The sequence below is a fragment of the Sitodiplosis mosellana genome, unplaced genomic scaffold, assembly GCF_009176505.1.
Source record: "Sitodiplosis mosellana isolate CC-2019 unplaced genomic scaffold, AAFC_SMos_1.0 Smas_scaffold_5412, whole genome shotgun sequence".
NCBI classification, from domain to species: domain Eukaryota; kingdom Metazoa; phylum Arthropoda; class Insecta; order Diptera; family Cecidomyiidae; genus Sitodiplosis; species Sitodiplosis mosellana.
Window position 1 is genome coordinate 39791 of NW_022600654.1, and position 8193 is coordinate 47983.

Here is an 8193-nt window from a genome sequence, read left to right on the forward strand (position 1 = left end):
GGTCAAAAGAGGGTTTCTGCCCTGTTTTAGCCCTAAAATAGTGATTTCCAAAGGGGAGGGCGACCCCAAACATTGTTATTTTTAGATTCGCTGGAGTCTGGCGAGAATTTTATCAGAACACTTTACCAGTGTCAGACCACCTATTTGGTGTGAAAAAAAATAAGTAGTCGAAAAACCATGAAAAAATGGTAAATGGTGAAAACACCGAATTTTTTTCTCATAAAATATGAGTTGGCGGATAGTTGGGGAATATCGAAAAACTCAAGAATTTGAGGTGGGCCGAGTTTCAAGCCAAAAAATTCGAAAAAAAAATTGCACGTCAAAAAAGAGTTTGCCATTTTTATACTTTGAACCCACTTTTCAGAGCTTGGGTGAGCCCGGATGGGAATGTCGTAGTGGACTTTTTAGTAGCCCCATCGATTATCTATCCAATCATGCATATAGTTTTGAAAGTTTGTACCACACTTTTCTAATGTAAAAATGTCAAAAATGCCATTTTTCATTTTTTTCAATATTTGGGTCACCCTAACTTTTCATCAGGTGGGGAAGGTCACCCTAATTTTTTGGCTTTGCGAGTTTTTGGCCATAAGAAGTTTATACACCAAGTTTGAGCGAAATCGGAGAGGTCATCTGCAATTTTTGTTACACTTGGTGTGGAATGGTCGATATATAAATGTCTATATACATTTTACCGGCAACACTTCAATTTTCCGGGCGATGACATATTTTCGAACATTTTATCAAATACTATATATATTTTACCGCTTGAAATGACAGATGGCGCTAATTTCTGTTGGAATATTTGAAATTATGTCATCGCCCGGGAAATTCAAGTGTTGCCGGAAATATGTATATATAAATTTATATATAAATGTCAAATTTTACGGCGAACACCTAAAATTTTCGGGGATTCTTTTCTGTGTGTGGCGAATTCAATGCCTCGCAGTTGGTGCTCACTATGTGGCGCACAGTGTGCACCAGTTTGACAAGCGATCATATGCGCTACTCATATGTTTTTTTTTTATTATGTTTATATTGAGAAAGTAAACAAGTATGTTCCTCGAATTCAAATATCGAGCACAAAGTAAATTAATTGAGTTTTGTGACGAAGAAATTGATGATGAACGAGCATTTGTCAAGAAAGGTACTTATTATTATTGAAATATCTCAAAATTTAGGCCATAATATGTATTTCATCACACAGTGCTCGATGAATTTGGCGAAGAAAATCGGGCAAATCGAAAATTGGAGCTCCAAACACCAGCTCCAAACACCAGCACCTTTGGTGCCACCACATCAATTGAAAAACATTGTTCATCAGTTTAAAAGTTGTGGATGTTGGACATTAAACATAGTTTTCACGGATTCAGTCACACAATTAAGCGCGCTTGCTCTGGTTTGTACTTTTGTTTTGATAGATCAAAACTATGTTCATATTTAATTATTTATGCAATTATAGCATTTGAAGAACTTCATTTCGGGCCACGAGCACAAAGATGATCTTTTTGTTGAAGAGAAAAATTCTGGACTGTCGATCGCATAACAAAATGCTGTAGTTACGTACATCTTCAATTTTATCAAAAACGAATACACATTATCTGCTGAACCTGTGACCATCGAAGAAGTATGCAAAGCGGCAATAGAACTTTTTGGATCTCTGAAAAAATCCGATAGCACAATCGGTGGCATTGTAAGTTAAAATTACTGTATTTCAAGATGCTATCTTATCGTTTGTGTCAACAAATATTTTGTTATTTTTGACAAGATAACCTTTACGACAAAGTGGCAAGAAAGGGTTCTATTTATCAAAAACTACGCTATGCCAAACGTAAGTCAAAAGAGAGTGATGTGTTGGAAATGAATCAATGACGCCAGCAGTGAAGAAGCTGAAAATGAAACATTTGCCAATCTAGCAGCCGAGTTGAATGTTTTTCTTCAAAACTGCACACTTCCGCGTGATACCACGAAAATCAAAGGAAAATTCGAAGAAACTATCGACTTGCGCGAAAAAATGATGTTAAACATTGGTCAACACGAGTCACTGTTTGACTTGCTCATGTTATCGTCAGATCTGGTATAATATTTGTTTGCTCTTGAATTAGTGCATATTTTATTAGGGGGCGTTGCTGCAGGTTGAGAATTGCTGCAGGTTGAGAAACGTCACTTTTTTTCACATACGCGATGATACCGCCATCGCAATAGCTGTCAAAGTCTTAGTTTAATGCATGATCACTTTTGAGACTTGTTTCGACAGAACTGGCATTTGTTTTGATACACTTCCAATTCGACTGTGATTTTTTGTGCGAAAAAATTTTATTCTGGTTTTTGCCAAGCGTTATAAATTGACATTTAGCATAGAAAAAGGAGTCGGGTAAGCGGTATTTTATAGTATTTTCATTTCTCTTTATGATTCAATATGAATTATGTGCATTTTGTGGTGTTGAAAAAAAATTGTGAGTCTCGGAAAAAATGTCTATAAAACTGCAGGTTGAGAAAGTGATTTTGCTGCAGGTTGAGAATAGGTAAATTTTAGCAAATTATGAATAAAAATGATTTAAGTATTGATTTCATTTGTAAATCATCACTGAATCATCGTTGAAGTGCATATAAGTCATTTTAGTGTTTTTTTTTCTGGAAATTTATTAAGTTTTATTTCGAAAACGAACATACCGACTCGAAAAAGGAAGATCGATTTTGGTGCTTACTAAGAGTATCTTTTGACATTCAAATTTATTGCTAATGCATTATATAACAATAAAATCCTCATAACATTGAAAATATATCACATTTATATCATTTATTTGCACGTATTATGCCATTTTTGAAAATTCTCAACCTGCAGCAAAATATTTTTTTTCGCCATTTTCAGCACCTTCAGAAAATTGACCATAAATTTTGTTTTTGAAAAGCAATCGCGTATGTTTCTTTGGCAAAATTATAGCTCTGGACATTATCATATATTAATGTTAACTCCAGACAAAGTTATGACCAAATTATAAAGTTGTAGCCAACCTGCAGCAAAGTCCCCTACATATTTGTTGATAATTTGCAGATTTTATTCGATTTCAATCTACGATATCCAACTGTCAACAGTAAAGATTGATGGTGCTGATCTTAAGGTGTTCAAAAAATTCTCTGACATTCGCTATTTCCTCAAACTATTGAAACTGTTGCCAACACCTGATGTGTGCTTCAAAACAGCTTTAAAATCGATTCTGACTCTTTCTGTGGTAAATTATGAACACTATTGTTATAGTGATGATGAAATGAAATGTGTCATTTGTCAATTGTTTCATTCAAGGACCCACAAACTGAACCAACGAGCTTGATGGAAGACACATCCTGTGCAAAAATTATCTATCAATTTCAAACAGTCTATTTATGAAGACCGATTGATTAATTTTTGGTTTTTCTGTTCGTTTGTCAGAAATTAAAGACGAGAGCTTAGATTCAAATGAAAGAAAAATATTATCGAATAAATGATAGCTATAAAGGTGGAGTCACATGACCAACATTGTTATTATCTGGTCGAAAAAATAGATTTTTTCGGGCAAAAACGTGAAAATTCTGTCCGATCTCTCATTTGTGTTAACAAAAACATGCAAATTTTGGTACCGGCCCATTTTGGCCGACTATACCATCGTGTAGGGCTCTTGAAATCCGGTAAAAAAAAACGAAAAAGAATTGATAAAAACCCCGGGCGCCGGGTGGCTAGCACTGGTCAAAAGTTTGGAACCGATTTCTGGTATGGGTGGACCCACCCAGATCAGGTGGCCAATACTTTCAATCGATAGAGCTCTTCAAGCTGTACAAACCCCGAAAAAATTATATCGAAATTCTAACGCCAAGCAGAGATACAGCTGTCCAAAAAATCGATTTTTTCACGATCTGCTCAACTTTGGGCCCAACAATGGACCCAGTCCCGGGTCGATCTGCAACCCTAAATACAGATTTTCCTTGATTTCGTATGGAATGGTCGATTTGGATTTTGTGAGTTTCTATTCGTGCAAATTTATGTGGAACGTTATGTGGAGTGTATTTGAAAATTTGTCCCTCTCATCATAAATTAGATCGGATTACACGTCACAAAGTCAAAATGTCCCAATCTCAGCTTGCTGTTTCTATGCTCAGCATATATCCTCAGCTATCTGTCATTGACTGTACTTTACTTGTCGAAAATAAAAGCACTCTGCGCGAATTAATTCCATCGGCATTGGAGAAACGAAAGAATAGGATCATTGGCACGCCAATATCCACATATACCGGTGCTATTAATTGCTGACGCTGATATGGGTGGCCTCAATTTACTTCATGTCATAAAACAGGGGTGATGCTGGACACTGAAACAAATACACAACGACGCGGCATAAAGCAGGTCCATTTCAACGGCCAGCGGTACACGCAGGCAGTCGTGTGTCAAGCTTACCGCATGATGTCCCGTGGCAAAGATATCAAGATTACGTCCATGCGGTGCCCGAGTCCTGGACCATATTCGACCTGGTTACAGCGTTAACGTTTCTGAAGCCGAAGACCTCCAGGAAAAAAACCGCAACCATTTCCAGGACACCGACATCGAGGATATCCTCTCCGGTCACGCTTTGAGCGAGAAGGTGGTAAAAGAGCTGACACAACCGAAGCCGGAGTTTGTGCTCGCTATCCTCCGCATATTCGAAGAACTCATGCCGATTCCAACTGCCAACATCGAGTACCACCCACGATGGAAGGATTCGGTCCTCGCGGACATAGAGGTGACGTCGGACTACTTCATCCAAGCCTCGCACCTCTTTGTTTCGAAATGGCAAAAAATGAGTTCCACCGAGTATCTGGAGCATTTGTGTCATCTCAAGAGCCCTCATTTGCTGATGCTCCGAAGTGACGTCAGTGCAATTAAATATCGCACCATTGAGGAAAGTCTTCTGCATTTGTTGAAATGGTTGAAGTTTCAATTCGGGCCTGAATGGACGGTCACAGTAAAGAAGATTTTCTCACGCGGAAAAATTTTAAGAAGGGTGGCCTGGAAGTTGTTTGTGAAGCCAACTCCGGGAAGTCGTATTTCTTCGGAGCTTTGGTGGCCAATTTTATGGCAATTGGATACGTCCGGCCAGACGCCGGCTACACCTTCAACTTTGACGATTGCCCGGGGAAGCAAATAATATCATGCGATGAGTGGTACCTTTCCAAAAGTGACCATCAATCAGAAGAGACTGTGAAAGACAGCACCAGCGGCAACCCAAGCACAGTCAAAATAAAACGCCAGTTGCCAGCAATATTGAAGCCGGTGCCGTGGTTGTTCTTGTCGAACAACGAAAATTTCCCGTCCAACGAAATATGGATTTTCGCGCTTGTATCGGCTGCGGGTGAAATCTTATCCGGGCTGGACCGAAATTTGCTTAACAGCCAAATGACAAATGAACGAGTTGAATTTACAAATTGGCGATGTCGTCTACATCAGCGAAGTAGTAGTAGTGAATAAAAATCACACCACTACACAGAGAAAAATAAATTCATTTTCACGTAGCAAAATGTTGTAATGTGACGAATCCCAACACATGTTGAGACTTTCACAACAAATGTTCTGTTCCATATTCACTCAGTGAATGAGTAAATTTAACTCAAGTATTTGGCAATTGAGTGACCGTTAGCATACGTTGTCTAATTTGACAAGTAGTTTCACTCAGTTTTGAGATTGTCAAATTAGACAACGTATGCAAACGGTCACTCAATTGACAAATACTTGAGTTAAATTTACTCATTCACTGAGTGAATATGGAACAAAACATTTGTTGTGAAAATCTCAACATGTGCTGGAATTCGTCACATTATAATTCGTCACATTGCTACGCGAAAATGAATTTGTTTTTCTCTGTGTACTACTGTACTATTATTATGACAGCGTTTAACGTCACCTTTGAACAATTTAGCGCTAAATTTAAATTCAAATAAAGTTCGTTATAAATGTAGATAGAATCGTTATGAACTTAAATAAAATTTAATGCTTATAATTCGCTAAATCTTTTATTTTCATGTTTAAGTATAAATAAAATCTATAATGCATTTCAGTTAGAAATCTAACACTTGGTTTGCATTTATATTTGTCTGTCGTCAATATTAACACGTGTGTACGAATAACCAATGACTGTAGAGAGAGTGTAGAGAATGCGAACGTTATTGTTTCTGCTGCGCACACAGTGTGACACACATACAAAAATATCGAGTGCCCATGTACTATGACAGTTCTAAGCTAACCACGTCTAGAGGTCCAGTGTCGTTTTTGACTCACCAAGACGCGAGATTGTACGAGCAAATTCCAACCACGGTTGGACAATTCGCAAAATTGGTTTTCTCATAAGTCATCTTTGTGCGCGTGAGTTGTGTGTAGCGACTATTGACACACAACGTAAATGTGTTTGTAATAAACTAGCGTGAACGCAGCAGCTTCTGTGTTACCGTATGCAACATTGGGAAATACCGGTCAAAAGCCACACACACATATGTGGTATTTGGGACTTAACAACGTCTGTTGAGAATCCTTGTTTTCGGCACTCAGTTATAAGGTGATATGTGCAGAAAATTTTGCGAATTGTTCAACCCTGGCTGGAATTCACTCGTTTACAACAATCACACACAATCAGTTTTGGGACACTTTTGACTTTGTAACGTGTAATCCGAACTAATTTATGATGAAAGGGAATGACATTTGGATTTTGTGACTTGCTATTCGTGCAAATTTATGTGGAACGTTATGTGGAGTGTATTTGAAAATTTGTCCCAAATTCCTTCTCATCATAAATTAGATCGGATTACACGTCACAAAGTCAAAATGTCCCAATCTCAGCTTGCTGTTTCTATGCTCAGCATATATCCTCAGCTATCTGTCATTGACTGTACTTTACTTGTCGAAAGTAAAAGCACTCTGCGCGAATTGATTCCATCGGCATTGGAGAAACGAAAGAAAGAATAGGATCATTGGCACGCCATATCCACATATAGCGGTGCTATTAATTGCTGACGCTTGTCAGACTGACAATTCGTTGTCGTTGGTGTTGCATGTGTCGATTTGGTTATCGACCGTCTATGTGCTTGTTGCTGAACTACGCGCGAACTACATGTACAACCAAACTACGCACATCTTTTGAAAAAAAGACGCAATTGATCGAACGGCAAACATCTAATTGGAATAAAATTGTTCGGGAATGTACGTGCTGTTGCGTGTCTATTGAAAATGGCCACAAAAAATATTTCATTCTCAAAACAATTTGGAAAACGAATGGAATTGATTGAAAAATTAAATGAAGAGCTAAAAAAATTGGCCAAAAATTTTCTCGACGAATTGGAAACGGAAAAAAATGAAAATAACCGAATTGCATCGAAAATGTTGATCAATTTTGAGAAAATCGTACTGAATCGTTCAGTAAGTGTCGTGAAACCATTTATATTCCCGATTTACGACTTGAAAACGCTTGTAGCACACGCACTACATTTAATAAATGGCCAAAATAAAGTGCTAGAAAATCCCATTGAATACATTAGTTTTGAAGCTACAAATTTTTCGGTAGTGTCACAGGCAAATACGGAAGCAAAGTGTGAAAAGGAAACATTGCAACAGAAATTCGATGAAATCTGATAGATATGGGTGGCCTCAATTTACTTCATTTCATAAAACAGGGATCATTGACCAACGCCTATTTGAATGAATTTCTGACGGCGCCGAGAATCATACACTTTGCCGCACGACCACTGCACATAAACTTCCCGCTCAGTTTGTTGAACAATTTGACTTAAAATTGAAAGTGTTGAATGAGGAAAAAAACGTTTTAAGGACAATTTACAGTTCGCCATGCGAAAAAAATTGCGTTGTTTTTTAAGTACCTAGCCCGACCATACGAAAAAATCTATGGTGATTTATACAATTTTGTTTGCATGCAATTGCTGGTCCATTCTTTTGCATGCAAACAACATTGTATGAAATACCATATATTTCACTTATCAGACTAATCAGTTCCGCGGAATACGCGAAAAACGCGAAAAATCGCGAAAATTCCCCTTTTCATTATTCACGGAACTGATAAGAGATAAGTGATATATGTCTGCAGCAAAGTTGTAGAACAGCTCAAGTCCCATACTTTTTGTGAAGATACTATCTCCTTATCTCTTATCAGTTCGCGAAAAATGATGAATGATAAAAAATGATAA